The sequence below is a fragment of the Camarhynchus parvulus genome, chromosome 1A, assembly GCF_901933205.1.
Source record: "Camarhynchus parvulus chromosome 1A, STF_HiC, whole genome shotgun sequence".
Taxonomy (NCBI): Eukaryota; Metazoa; Chordata; class Aves; order Passeriformes; family Thraupidae; genus Camarhynchus; species Camarhynchus parvulus.
In genome coordinates this window covers 29,476,033-29,490,517 of record NC_044586.1, presented here as the reverse complement: position 1 = coordinate 29,490,517, position 14,485 = coordinate 29,476,033, and positions in this window count along the sequence as shown.

The window sequence follows — 14,485 nt, the reverse complement described above, 5'->3', positions numbered from 1 at the left end:
TCAGGCTATATCTGAGGCTTTCAGACTACAGCTTTCAAAAGACTATAGACATTAGCAACCATCTAGACTAACAAGCTGAATGTATTGGGGACCTTCATCTGTGGTATTAAACTCTTCTAACCAGAACAGCCTTGTTGCTGCCTAATGAGAGTAATACTCAACCCACTCTGAGCCCTGAGCAGTGATCAGGAGGTGCTGGGAGCAGGGATAGCGGACTTGGGCCAAGTCAACACCTCACCTACTCTAACAATTTAGAGTTCTATGCTGATTGCTTCAGGGCCTGGAAATATATCTTCAGACTCTCCAGTTTATTACTAGAGATAGAGGTTATATGTTTCTCTAGCAACTTATTTATAGAAATGTATAAAATCCTGAGTGTTCCTATGCTGTGGCTGAAGATGTATATCTGGATGCACTAGGACAAGCACACCAATAAATCTTTCAGGTATCTTTTTAAAGAAAATGAGCAAGATTGTCACCTTATCTAGATGTGCAAGATTAAATATTGTAGAAGAATGCTGCAGGTGAGGATCAAAACTATAGAGAGAACCAAGTTTTGAAGGAAAGATCTTGGAAAATATCCAATTTTAGGTTACTTCAACAAAGTCAGGATAGCACTGCTATGATCCACTTCTCTCCATAGCCCTAAATTGATAAGAAACAGAAGATGCTTAATATGTCCATAACTTTAAACTAAATCCTCCTTTTAAAATATCCAGTAATTTCAGAAATTTAATCTCTAAAATTTTTCACATGGATTACTTTTTTCATCCTCATATGCCTCCTCATTTGATTGCTTTGGATTATCTTTTAAAAAGTTTTTTAATACTTTATTTTTCAAGTTCTACTTAGTTGGAAGGATAACATACTCAGCAACGTCTATTTCTGTTCTCCTGAAGTAATTAAAACTTGCTGCACTTTCAGTTCGTGTGTTTAGTAGATATCTGTCAACATTCCCTACCTGGTTTTTCTTTTTTCTCTCCTGTGTATTTTAAGCGTATATTTGCACTTCTGCAGGAATTTGAGCAAGGGCTGAATGTTAAGCAGAGAGAATGTCTGTCACAAAATCAGGGTAACAGAATGGGAAGCTGGAAGGAATCTCTGGAGGTCATTTTGTACCCAACCCCTTCTTAAGAAGGACACCTAAAGCCATTTGCCCAGGACCATATCTAGATGGCTTTTAAATATCTCCAACGTAAAAGTCTACACTATCTCCTCAGGCAACTTATGCCAGTGCTCTGTCAACCTCACAGTAAAGAAGTGTTTCCCGACGTTCAGGAAATTTCCTGAGTTTCAGTTCGTGACTATTGCCTCTGGTGCTATCACGGCACCACGGAAATGAGCGAGCTTACATCCTCTTCCAGTCACCTGCCCTTCATTTTTTATATACCTTGATAAGATCTCTCCAAAACCTTCCCTTCTCATGGCTGAAAAGTCCCAGCTCTCTCAGCCTTTCCTCAAATGTTAGATGCTCTAGTCCCCTAATCATTCTTGTGGGTCTTCACTGAACTCTCTCCAGGATGTCCATGTCTGCCCTGTACTGAGAAACTCAGAACAGGACCAGTACTTTTGAGATGGCGTCACAGCTACTTTTTTGCGTGTGGCTCAGGGCACATTTGGGTACCTAGGCTGGTTCTTCCCTAGGTGTAGGCCTTCACAGTTCCCTTGCTGAAGTTCATGAGGCTCTTGGCAGCCCATTTCACCAGTCTGTCATGGTTACTCCAGATGGCAGCACGAGCCTCTGGCGTATCAGCCTTTCCTCTCAATTTGGCATTTGAAAAGTTGCACTCTGCCCCATCATCCAGATCATTAATGAAGAATATGAAACAGGAATGGCTCCAGTACCGATGCTTGGGGTACACTACTAGTCACTGGTCTCCAGCTAGACTTTATGCCACTGTCCATCACCTCTGGGGCCAGTCATTCACCTAGTTTTCAATCTGCCTCACTGTGTGCTCATCCACCCATGACCTCACTTTGGTGAAGCCACACTGACTACTTTTGATGACCTTCTCATTCTGGAAAATATTTTATTCTTGTTCATGACAAAAAAAAAACAAAACAAAACAAAACAAAAAAACTCCCAAAAGACCAAACAAAAAAACAAAACAGTTATGGTAGTAATGATCAATGCTGTGTGTTGTTTTTTTGTGTTTCAATAATGAACTTGATCTGATAATTAGAGAGATAGCAGTCTTTGTTAAAACTCCAATAACTAATCAATGTATTCACTGTGACATTGGTTGCTAATAACCCAGGTGAAATACGAAATTCTGGCAACACTGAGTTGATTGGAATGATAGTTGCATTAGCAATGAATATCCCTGATACACGTGTTGGTAATGTATATGCCACACTTGCAAAAATCATTTGCTAGAGTAGGTGTTATTTGTCACATAATGTATAACACAGTTTTAAGGTAATGAAAAAGTAAATTAAACTCCTTAGAGTGGAATGGAATGCAGGCTTTAATAGCTTTGTTAACTCAAACAGTGGCTTCAGTTCATAAAATCTAACATTTAAAAGGAAAAAATTTGCATGTGATCTGACTTATCCTTTATTTTTGCCTTTATGAAAAACAAAATTAAAAAAAAATAAATCTAAGCATCTGTTCCAACTCTTCCAAGTAACAACCTTTATTAGGTGAAGACTGCTTGATTCATTAAGACAGGGACCCTGTAGACACTTTCAGTGATTCTTACTTGTATTTCTTTTAAAATAAGTTAATAATGTGATCTAAAAATTCAAAGTTTTAATTTTCTGACACTTTTTATCGAAGAGCAAGTTACATATAAAAAATGAATGACAGATTCTTATAATTTTTTCCCCAAGAATACCTTCCAGGGAAAGGAGAAAAACTGATCAGGGATTTTCTTTATTGATTGGGTCTTGCCATTTGGCTGCAGAGATTGATTTCAGAAGAAAAAATATTACAAGGTTCAACTGCTATCTCCGGAGGAAAAACAATATTGATTTTTTCATGTAATCCAAGGTGTTAGTGCTGAAAATTGAAAAAAAGAAGTAATATTTAGCTTGGTTTTAGGAGTATTGTGTACTGAGACATTCATTAGAGTGCAAGGATGTATTTCAGGAATTTTGGATCAAGAAATTATTTAATATTCTAACTCCAAAATCTTCTGTTCTTAGTTCCTTAAAATTGTAGAATTTTATCTGTCCTCCTTGTGACCTAGTGAAAAAGTATAGCAAAAAGAGCTGGACAAGTTGCAAAACCCTGTTACATTATAAGTTTCTTAAGACTGAACTTCAAGTTAACTCTATTTGTGATTTTAAAAGTTTTATGAATGGACTTTAAATATTAAGTATATCAGTATTAAAATTAACTGCTGAATTGTAGGTCATGCTAACTGAATTGTGTGAAAACCATGACATTTCTTTTCCTTGAAAGCAATGCATATAATCGGAAAACAAAAATTTCTAAAATTTACAATTGTCTCTACGTTATGAATAGTTTCTCCTTATTACTGTGATGCAGTCCTCAGCCCTTCTGCCATAACCCCCAAAACGTACATTTTGTGACCATATCCTGTTGTAATGCAATATTATCACAGCGGGAAAAAGGACAAATAAAACTGATTTTGTAAAAAAGTACCTGTGACAACCAGATAGACATTCCACTAATGTGAAGCTTGAGAAATTTTTCAAAATGTGACTGCACTTTAATTTTTTTAATAGTAATTGTTTAAATGCTACACACAAGGTAAGGATTTCATTAAGATTAAAAAAAAAAACAAAAAACCAAAAACAAAAAACAAACAACAAACCCAAAACCAACAAATGATGCCAACACTGGCCATTGGCATCTCAGCCTTATCTGACATTTCTGGGATAGTATCTTAGAGTTCTTTTCAGAAAATCCATAAAGTCCTCAGTTTCCATGTTGACTATATCTTACCAGTTTTCTGAACAAAAGACTGAATATGTGCTAAGTTTTATCCAGTGTTACATTGAAATTTATACAATAAGGAAAATTTAAAGGGGGTTTGTTTGCTTAGTTGATGACAAACTTGCTATATGTAGATTTTGTGTTTACTTCACAAAAATACTGGTCTGCAAATAATGCTGTACATGTACAGAGTAAATTTTCTTACACTTGCAACAAATATTTTGATTTTTATTCAAAAAGCACATTTGAATCATAGCCTGCTGTCATAATTAATATGATTACATATTAAGAACCAGATTTTTGTGGCATAGCATCCACTAACCTTTCTCTAAAATATAATATGCTCATTTTCACATTCTCCACAAAAAAATCTCTCAAAATAGAAATTTCAACCATGTTCCAGAAAGCCATCATTCAACCAAGAGCAAGCACATATGAACACCTGCTCTTCCACACTGGAGAAGTCTCAGAAGCAAGAAAAGAGGCTGTTGTATGAATCCAAGAATTACTCAGCAATGCCTGCTGGTGTCTTGAGCAAACACATTAGTCTCTTGCTTAAAACAGATGCAGGTCACGTTCTCTGGGCCAACATGTGCAGACAAGACTGTTGAATTGCCATCTGTGCTTAATCTGTCACTGAAGAGCAAACAAGGCTGTTCCAGCCTTTCAAAGGAAATGCTGACTGGTAGGAACATGTGCAGCATTAAAAAGCCCTCCAGTCACAGGACTCTGTTCACTTATGCCTTCTGTTTGATTGCTTTCCTAATTAATTATTTGGCCAAGATAGCTATCTTAATCAGTATAGGCATTTATTTAAAAGATTAATTGCTAGACAAACAGGAAAAAAAATTTGCCTTAAAGTTTTTTTTCAGTACTCTACTGCAGTTATGTAATCTCTGGACATGTCTGTTCTAATTAGCCATCTTCTTCTTAAAATAGTCCTAGGTTTTTAAAACACGATTCTCTGAAATTACATGCTTAGGGCTGTAAAAATGTACAAGAAGTACTTTCAAGTTACTTTAATATATTATCTAAGGGATTTTTTAGAGATAAATCATCACCAAAGCATGGTTCCAGGAGAAATGCTCTGCCAAAACCATTGGTTTGCCAGTGGGTTTTTTAGTCCTCTTTTCTACCATAGAGACACTTCTGTGGATTAAAAGTAGACTTTGCCTTGCCAAAATCTTTCTTTTCTCTGAAAGTCTCCTACGTATATACTAATTCATGCAGCTCCCTCTATCTTATTGCCATCACCAAAGAAAGGATGTAATTTCACAAACCATGTATTATGACTCAGCTAGTGCAGCAACTAGAAAAATATATCAAATTACTTTCTCTCTAGGGGCAAGACATCACTTTGATAATTAGACAAGACAGCAGAAAAAGCTGGTGGAAAGATCAAGACAAATCTGCATGCATTTTAAATAATATGGATGACGTATATCTGTATAAAGTTCCACTGATATAAATGCCACTCTCAATAATATAGCCTGAAAATTAAGCTTGATGTGTTTTGGATTTTTGTAATTCATCTAGCAAACTACTCAGCTGCCTTCTGTCATGGGCTGGGTGCTGAGGGCAGGGAGAAAAGATAAAATATGGCCAGGCAGTTTAGCTCCTGGCAGTTAGAAGGTCTTCCCTCCCATAAGTCACAGGAATAGTAGAATAATTTTGTTGCACCTTCCATTATGCCACAAATGTACAGCAAACAGGACAATTTGCTAGTCTTTAAAAAGTCTTCATAAGCTTGGTTCTTTCAAAGAAAGAGACAATATTTTGAAGACAAAGACTTCTGATAACAGTTTATTTTTTTTCTCTTCTAGTGCATGAAGATCTCATGAATCTTCCATGATCTTAGACATTTTCTGGCCAAACACCCCCTTTTTCTGAAAGTTACTGTTATATTTTGATTTGCCTCTGTCTCCACAGATAATCTATTTTAAGTAGGTTTTCTTTTACATTTAAGCACAAGGTATATCTAACCTTTATTTTACTGAGGCTAAAAAGGAGAAAATTCAGCCCTAGAATGGTAAAACTGGGTTTTTTTAAAATCAAACTGCCAAATTCAGTGGCATACTGCATCAGTTACTGGCATCTTTCTAAACAAATCACTATCTTTTTTTTGGGATGTGGGCATAAAATAATCACTGTACTTAATGAATTCAGGATGGTTTCATGCTCTCAAGAACTATTCCATAGAGAAGATAATGACATTAAAAAAAAAATCAATGTGTAGGGGTTTTCTTAAGTCTCCAAAACACTTCTAAAGTAGCTCTTATGCACCCTTTGTGGCACATCCAGATGACATGGCAGCGGAATATAAGAGTAATTTTTAGCAATATTTTGGGGTGTATGATGTAACTTGGTCTTGGTCTTATAATTTATAGATAATTCAGTTTCTTAAAACTCATGCTAATAGAAATGAAAAATTAATTGGAAACAAAACCATAGCATGTTCCATTTTGCTTTTAGCGGAATCTCCCCTCTGTCACCATTGTTCTTTTCAGTGACAATTTTTCATTGTGAACTTGAACTATGCTTTAATTTTGACAAACTGTGTTTTGAAGCAGGAAAATGTGCTGTTGGGCTCTCTGACTCTCTCTGCATACCAGAGATGAGCAGATGGAAAGCCTGTACTACTCCCACCAGCAGTGAGATTCAGGGGGTTGATGCTTTTCACTTCCCAGGAAATTTTACTAGCTTCAAATTTTTCTCCTCCCACTCTCAACCCTCAATTCTCATTGGGGCTGAAACCAGCCTTTTCTCTTGTTTTTTAATTCTTGCTTCTCAGTAACAGTTAAAATCACTCCCCACTTGCAACAAGAGCTGGATGACTCCTGGATACACAGATATTTTTATTTCTTTTGCAGTATGCACCCAGAGTTTTCTAAACAGTTTATGAGCAGATTAAACATGCTGGCATATCCAGCAGCCTCAGGTTAAAAGACTGCTGTTTTGTCAGTAGAAAAATCAAAGTTTAAATTTGTTTGGCAACTCATTTATCACCATTCAAAATGCCAGAACTGGAGTGGAGATTGAAATTCAGGGTTTACACGGCTGAGGGCAGATTATTCATGCTTTCTTGAACTATTTTGTTTCTTAACCATTAAGGCTATTAAAGACTTGTCCAAAAATGACTGTCCCTTCCCTGCCCAAATAATGTAATGCCTGAGTGCCCAGGTGCCATTTGTTAAGGAAATTGAAAGGATATTTTGAGTTTAATCTGTTCCTTTCAGGCTGCAGTGGTTAGGTGTTAAAAGCTCTGCGGAACAGAGACGGGTTTCAGTGCCAGGAATGAAAGCTCGCATCTGACAAAAAGCGACAATCACAAATAAAACCTTTTTTGCTGCAAAGGGCCTGCCACTCTGGTGGTGACAAATACGTGTTCAAGTGACAGTGACGAAACGCCGCTGCTGCTCTGCTCGGCAGCTCCCTGGGCGCGGCGGAGCGCAGCCACTGCCGGGCAGCCGCGGGCTGGCGCTGCGCCGAGACAGCGAGCGAGGCGCTGCTCCGGAGCTGGCAGGAGCTGCGGGATACATCACCTGCCCCTTCCTTCCCCGGCCGCCCCTTCCTTCCCCGGCCGCCCCTTCCTTCCCCGCCTTCCTCCTCCCTCCCCGGGATCCCGGGCGTGCAGCGCCGCCGGCCGGGAGCAGCCCGGCCTCGACAATCGGCAGCAACGCGTTCTGAAATGCAAGAGCAAAATGTAGGGGCTGGAAATCACTCATATACAGAAAGGATAGAAGAAAAACACCAAAAACTAATGACACAGCACCACAATAACTCTTCCCCCAAGCCCACCACATTTACTTTTGTTAATGCACCCTGTCTTGTTTTGTCGTCAGGCTGGCTCTGTAACTACTCTGGGATTTCCATCCAAATGTTTCCCATCCAAAAGGATTTAAAAAGATAATAGTAGATAATTTAAGCCGTTCCGAAGAAACTGTACAGTACTGGGACCTCAAATTTGTCAAAGCTATCACAACCTGTCCAGTCTTCTGACTGAAGTCATAACTCATGGCTTTGTACAGCTTGTTCCTACCTAGATTACAAAAACTTTTTGGGGCATCTGAGGTGGATAGGCAAATACTGTGTCCTGCTAATATTTCCATAATGCATTTGTTGGTCTGCCAAAATGTTGCAGCAATTTGAACTCCATTATGCCTCAGAAACCACCTTTTACTCCTGAGGCTAAAGCCATCCATGCTGTGGATGAGACATGGACTTCCGCTCAGTGTGACCTAAAGAATCTATCGTACACTTTCAGGACTGAATATAATTTTTGTTTTCATTTGTGTCTGGACCATGTTCTAAAGTCCTGGAGGGGAAAACCGATTTTTTTAGATATTTAAAGAGATGGGATGATTCCCATCACAGGTTTAGGTATGGAGAGTTTGACACAGACCAAAGTCATTTATTCCATATGGTGTCCTGTTGTGTTCTCAAAATATGTTTTTATTCAGGTGTAATTTCATGGGGGAACAATTATTTCAACAATTATTTCACATATGTGCAGTTTTTATTTGTAGTTCACTAGGTTTTAATTTAAAGCATTACCCATTATCAGTTGTAATTGTCACTATAGTACCCTGTCTTCAGGTGTTTGTAACTGAGCTTGGACTGAAATTTTCCATCTTAGACATATTCTTCAGTTTTAACCTTTGGGAAACTTATAATAAAATTTATTTTAGTTGTTTCTGAGAATAGGAAAAAGAGTCATGTCCCTGTTAAAAATCATTGTGCTCCTTCTTTTTCAGCCTCCTGCACTTCCTCTAAAGGGCAGGAACTTGATGTTGAACTGAAGTATGAAGTTTTGCCTTTTACACCTCTTCCATTGCAAATGAAAAATACATCAGTATTTTTTCTTATATTTCTGAACCTTTAAAAAAAGTGCAGTTTAGTTATGACTATAGGAGATTTGCAAAGGTTTTACAGTTTGGCTGAAGTTTCCACTTGCTCTGAGTGCTATCCACATGGACACCAGCTCATATTCCAGGGCAGGATTGAAAGGGCGACAAAAGGATTTGGGCAGCTCTGATCCCTTGCAGGCTGACTTGGGAGTGTGGTTAAATTCAGAATAAGAAGCTCACTGCTGTGCTGCTACCAACAAGAAAGTTCGAACCAGGAGGGGAGAAAAGTTGACTCAAACAAGGAAAGGAAAGACAAACAGATAGCAACAAAGTTTCTGAAGCTGCATTTGGACTTGAGGCCTACTGACGCAGCATAGCTTATTTCTGTATAGCTCTGTCCCTTCCCACCCAAATATAGCCTCATCCAGACTGCTGGCTTTGAGTGGTTTTCAGCCCTTGCTGACTGCAGGCATTGCATAGAAAAGCATCAGTTCATTCCGGTTAAAAATATGTGAAGTCCGTATTGAAGGTATACACATCTGCCCTACAGTGCCTTGTGCATTTTACTCTTCTCCTGTAGACAAAGGCTTCTGGTGGTAGTGAGGTGGGAACAGAGAAATCACTGAACAGCTCAGTCTGGGAATATTAAAGAAGATGACTGAGTGAGGAGTCTAAATAGAAAACATAAGTTTGGGAGAAAGATGGCTTTAGAGAAAGTGCTTACCACGGATGAAAAGCTCCTGGATGGGGAAGGCTGGGATCTGAAAGTAATTTAATTGCAATCTTTGTAAACAACTATATCATTTTCAAATACTGGATACTTATCTCCTAAACATTTATCAAAGCCAGGTGCCGAAATTTCTATTCTGACATAGCAGTAACAGTAGTCAGACAGAATGTTAATCAGTCTGGGGCTTTGCAGTCCCAGATTAGATTTCATGGATTTTGAAAGATGTTGCATTCTTGTATTTTTGTAATGATATCAATACATAATAAAACATAAATCATGTGGATATCTCATTTACAAAAAACCCTTAACCGAAACCACATTTGCATTGTTTCGATTTCTTCTAAACGTATCCTTAATGTTGCAATTTCTTGAATCTATGTGACATAATTTGTTTAATGTTTACATTTCAGATGTATATTCTAAGCCCTACCTCCCATTTAAACTGTAATTCCTGTGAGAATTTTATTGCTTTTTGAAAAGTTCATTCATGATCAGTAGGAAGGTAAATGCAATGGAGAATTACTATGTTCCCAATTAATGGTGTGGAACTGTTTTTTAGTGGAATCACAGATTTGCTAAAGTAGTGCTTAGCAACTAATCTGTGCTGCTAAAGGACAAAAATACAGCCAAGTTAAGAGTTTACAGAATCACACAATGGCTGAACCTGACATCCATTTGGAGATTGTGGATCCTCAGTGCTCAGAGCAAGGTCTGCTGGAACAGGTTGCCCAGGACAGGTCTTAAAGATCCAGAGGTGGAGATGGCGCAGCTTGTCTGGGCAATCTGAGTCAGTGTTTGACCACCCTCACTGAGGTGGTAAGTATTGCTCATATTTACACAAAATTGCTTGTATTTCAATTTGTGCCCCTTACTTCTGGTCACCATTTGGGCACCACTGTTGTATTGCACTAAATAGTTCATTTAGTTGGTTGTTTTTCACTGGATGATGGGAATTTTGTACTGAGTATGGTATGTCATGTAGATTATTCCCCCTTCCTCATCACATGGTCTCTCCCCATGCACTCCTTTCTACACACCTGGTGGTCTGCCCCATGGATACCCCTCCCTCGCCCCTCCCCAATGGCATCCCATTGGCCACGGTCCTCTTTCCCCGCCCCCTCTCCCCTGGGGTATAAAATCCACTGCAGGTACAGGTTGTCCCTTTTCTACCTGGGTGGTCACTGTGCTAGCTGTGTGCTGCCCCAAGCTAATAAACTGGACGCTTGTCCCCACGTGGAAAAGAGCACTTCTCTGTCTTTTGTCCTTTTGTCTATGCAAGTCCGTGTTGGGCTTGGGTTCGAGCTGGCTGGATTGGACCCATACAAAGCCCAGAGAAAGCCACGGATTATTGCACACCACTAAGAATCTCCAACTCTGTCTTCTGTACTGTCCTCCTTGGATGTTCACACACATTCATAAGATCTGCCTCAGCCTTTTCTGCTCTTTACCAAAATGCTAAACCAGTGGCTGCAAGGTTCTTCTCAGCTTTTATTTGGCCACTCTTTGCATGCGCTACCTAAAATGAAACACTGATCACCCTGATCTCTGGCCTCTGGCGTGTAAGACCATGGAAAGGAAGAGACACCACCTTGGTGGTGTATGATCTCCTCCCAAGGAGAAGGAGCAGAAAGGCCTCACTTGTTCTGTCAATATCCTGTTTGGTGAATGAAGAACGAGTCTCTCTTGTCAGGCACCACTGCTAGGATATAAGGAGTAGTAAAAGTGGTCTTGCTTCTTTCATTAGTGTGCAATAGAGAGATAGTGCCAGGTCTGTGGACTGCCATTAATGGCATACCACAGCAATATTCTGTCAGGCTCATTTACTAAATTGAGTATATATTTAATTAAGTACAGTAAAAATATTAGTGATTTAGATTTTTTTGTAAGGAGCTTTGTTTATTGTAAACACCAAGCTGATCTTTACGTATCATCAGATGTCATCAGAAATACCTATTAAGACACAGTTCACAATAAATTCCTGTTTTAGGAAGTGTGTATTGTGGGAGATGTTAAGAACTTTTATTTGGGAGGCCTTCAGGTGGTGTGCCACAAATTTGAAAGTATTTAGACAACTTGAAATTATTAGCTGCTGGTTGTCTGGGGAACTTAAACTGTAGTTTGATAAATTGGATAAATTCAAAATGCTGCCATAAAGTTAGGGTTGATTCATCCTCTTAGCTGCGAGAGCACTTTAGAGCAAACTCTTTCTCTAAAAAAAGAGGAGGAGGGGAGGAAGATGCTGTTATTTTCTCTCAGCTATTGTTTTTCACTAGAAATTCATATATGTAACTCATGCCCTCTTGGGGTACCATTACAATCAATCAATCCCTTGAACAGAATTTACCCAGACTCTTTACTATTAATATTTTCTACTTTCTATCTTTTTTATTTCTCCAATTCACAGCAGTAAATTGAAAACCCACAAATTTTTCCTTATGCTCTTAGGATAAAATAGAGCTCCTGAAATAAAGAGCTCCTGAACAGATCTTCTCTAACAACTGTAGCTTCTTTGTCAGAAGATGAATATTTTAAAAGTGCAATAAGCTGGTTTTCCTTAGAATCATTTCAGACAGAAATTCAATATTTAAACTATTCTCTGCCATATTATTGAGCAGTACCCATAGCTGTTTTTCCTAATCTATCACAAAAGCAGATGAAAGAGATGAAAGATTCAGATATTCAAATCTTGGGATTTAAACAGTTTTATTGCTAGATTACACATACTTCTAAAAGACTAATTTTTTAATATATACATAAACAATGGCAGAATTTTGAAGAAAGGCATTTCAACCTTATAACTTTTGAAGTTATAGAGTTTGAGTCTTATGCAGTTTTAGAGTCTTTAATAAAAGTCTCCTGTGACCAGTGCAGTGTTAGTGGTCCACCACTGAACTCAAAAAGATGACATACAACTTGTACACTGTGAATGGAGAAAATACTCTGTAATAATTTGAACTCATTTGACTGTGTATCAAAATGATAAATATTTTGTACTAACTGTGGTGCAGTCATCCTTTCTAGTGCAATAACAAAAGAGAGAAAGGGAATCAGCAATTCCTGTTTTATAAGGCCTTGGTATTGCATTGACAAAGACCTTTGGAGTTAAGAAGCCTTTTTTTTTTTCCTGAATATTGAATGCTAACTCATGTTGCTTGAAATATAAATTCAGCCATTACAAAATAAAATTAAATAAATTGGACAAATCTTTCTTATTCATAAAAGAAAATTGTTAATCTTTCAATTGAAAAAACAAATTCAATCTTTTAACTGAAAAAACAAGTAAGAAAATTTGAATAGAAACAGTCTGAATTAGAATGCAAAATACTTGAGAGCTACATTTGAAATTCCTTTGAGGAAGCCCTATTTTTTGTTTCTGTGATGTTGCAGTTCTTGTTAACCTTCCAACCAATTAGAATAGAATAGAATAGAATATTTTAAATTGGAAGGGACCTGCAATGATCATCTAGTCCACCAGCCTGACCATTCCAGGGCTGACCAAAAGTTAAGGCATGTGGTTAAGGCCATTGTCCAAATGCCTCTTAAATACTGACAGGCCTGGTGCCTCAACCAACTCTCTAGGAAGCCTCTTTCAGTGTTTGACTGACCTCTCAGTAAAAAAATGCTTCTCAATGTCCAGGCTAAACTCTCCTGGCACAGATTCAAACTGTTCCCCTGCATCCTGTCACTGGATACCTGGGAAAAGAGACCAGAACCTTCCCCTCCTTGGGAAGCTGTAGAAAGCAATGAGACAGCCTCTCAGCTTCCTCTTCTCTGAATTAAAGAAGCCCAAAATCCTCAGCCTTCCAGCCCTTTCCTCAACTTTGTTGCCTTCCTCTGGATGTATTCAAGGATCTCCACAACCTTCTCAAATTGTGGGGCCCAGGACTGCACACGGTGCTCCAGGCAAGCCCACACTGAGTACAGTGGGACAATCCCCTCTTTTTCCCAGCTGGTCATGCAGTGTTTGATGCACCCCATGCCTTTTGCCCTCTAGGCTGACAGGGCTCACTCACTGCTGACCTGTGTCAAGCCTGCTGCCCACCAACACCCACATATCCTTGCTTGCAGGGCTGCTACTCCAGCCACTCTTGCCCCAGTTTATAATTGTGCCCAGCTTTACTCTTCATAGGTGCAGAATATGGCATTTGTACTTGTTAAATTTCATCCCATTAATGATTGCCCAGTGCTGCAATCTATCAAGATCCCTTTTGATAAGCCAAAGTTTTATGAAGGTTTTTTATTGCCTTTCAAAGACAAAACGAGATACTATAAGGAGACAATAAACCTTGCATTTATTCAATCTTTTAAATTCATAATTAGTGAATTTGAAGTCATTTTTACAGACAGTAAAAAGATAGAAAATTACACTGATTGAGGAATAAATTTAGTTACATGGTTTCATCATCTAGTTAGGCTTTCTCTTTTCAGTATAACATAATAACTTAAAAATTATGTTAATAATAATACATATATAATATAATAATAAAATATTTAATACTCAAGTATAACTTAAAAAACCTTCTTGAATAGGATATATGTATCTGAGGGGAGCAAAGTGTCTCTAAAAATAAATCTCTCGGGTAGCAGTTTTGACCTCTTTGGCGTACACAGTGCAAACCTTCTGATTCTTATTCTGCCAGGCCTCTCTTAGTGTATGTGAATCATTAGACAGTAGGCAGCAGGGTTAGAAGTGTACAAATATATATATTTATTTAGGGAGCTGAATGTCAAACAGTTCCCTTCTCTTAATAGCTGATGATTTTACAAGTCAGACACTTTCCTTGTGCTGTCACTCCGGTTTGGGTTTCACACGAGGTCGTCTTGGCACTTGCAGTCTTGGCAGGCAGGCTGTGTGCTCTCCTCTTCCTCTTCTGCCAATGTGCCTTCAGCCTACTGATCTGTGGAAGGGAAAGCAGCCATCAGAGGGAAATCCTCATCTTCAGTGCTGCAGTCACTAACTTCTCCAGACACCTCCACCGCTGCTTCTCTTTCATCTCTGTACTC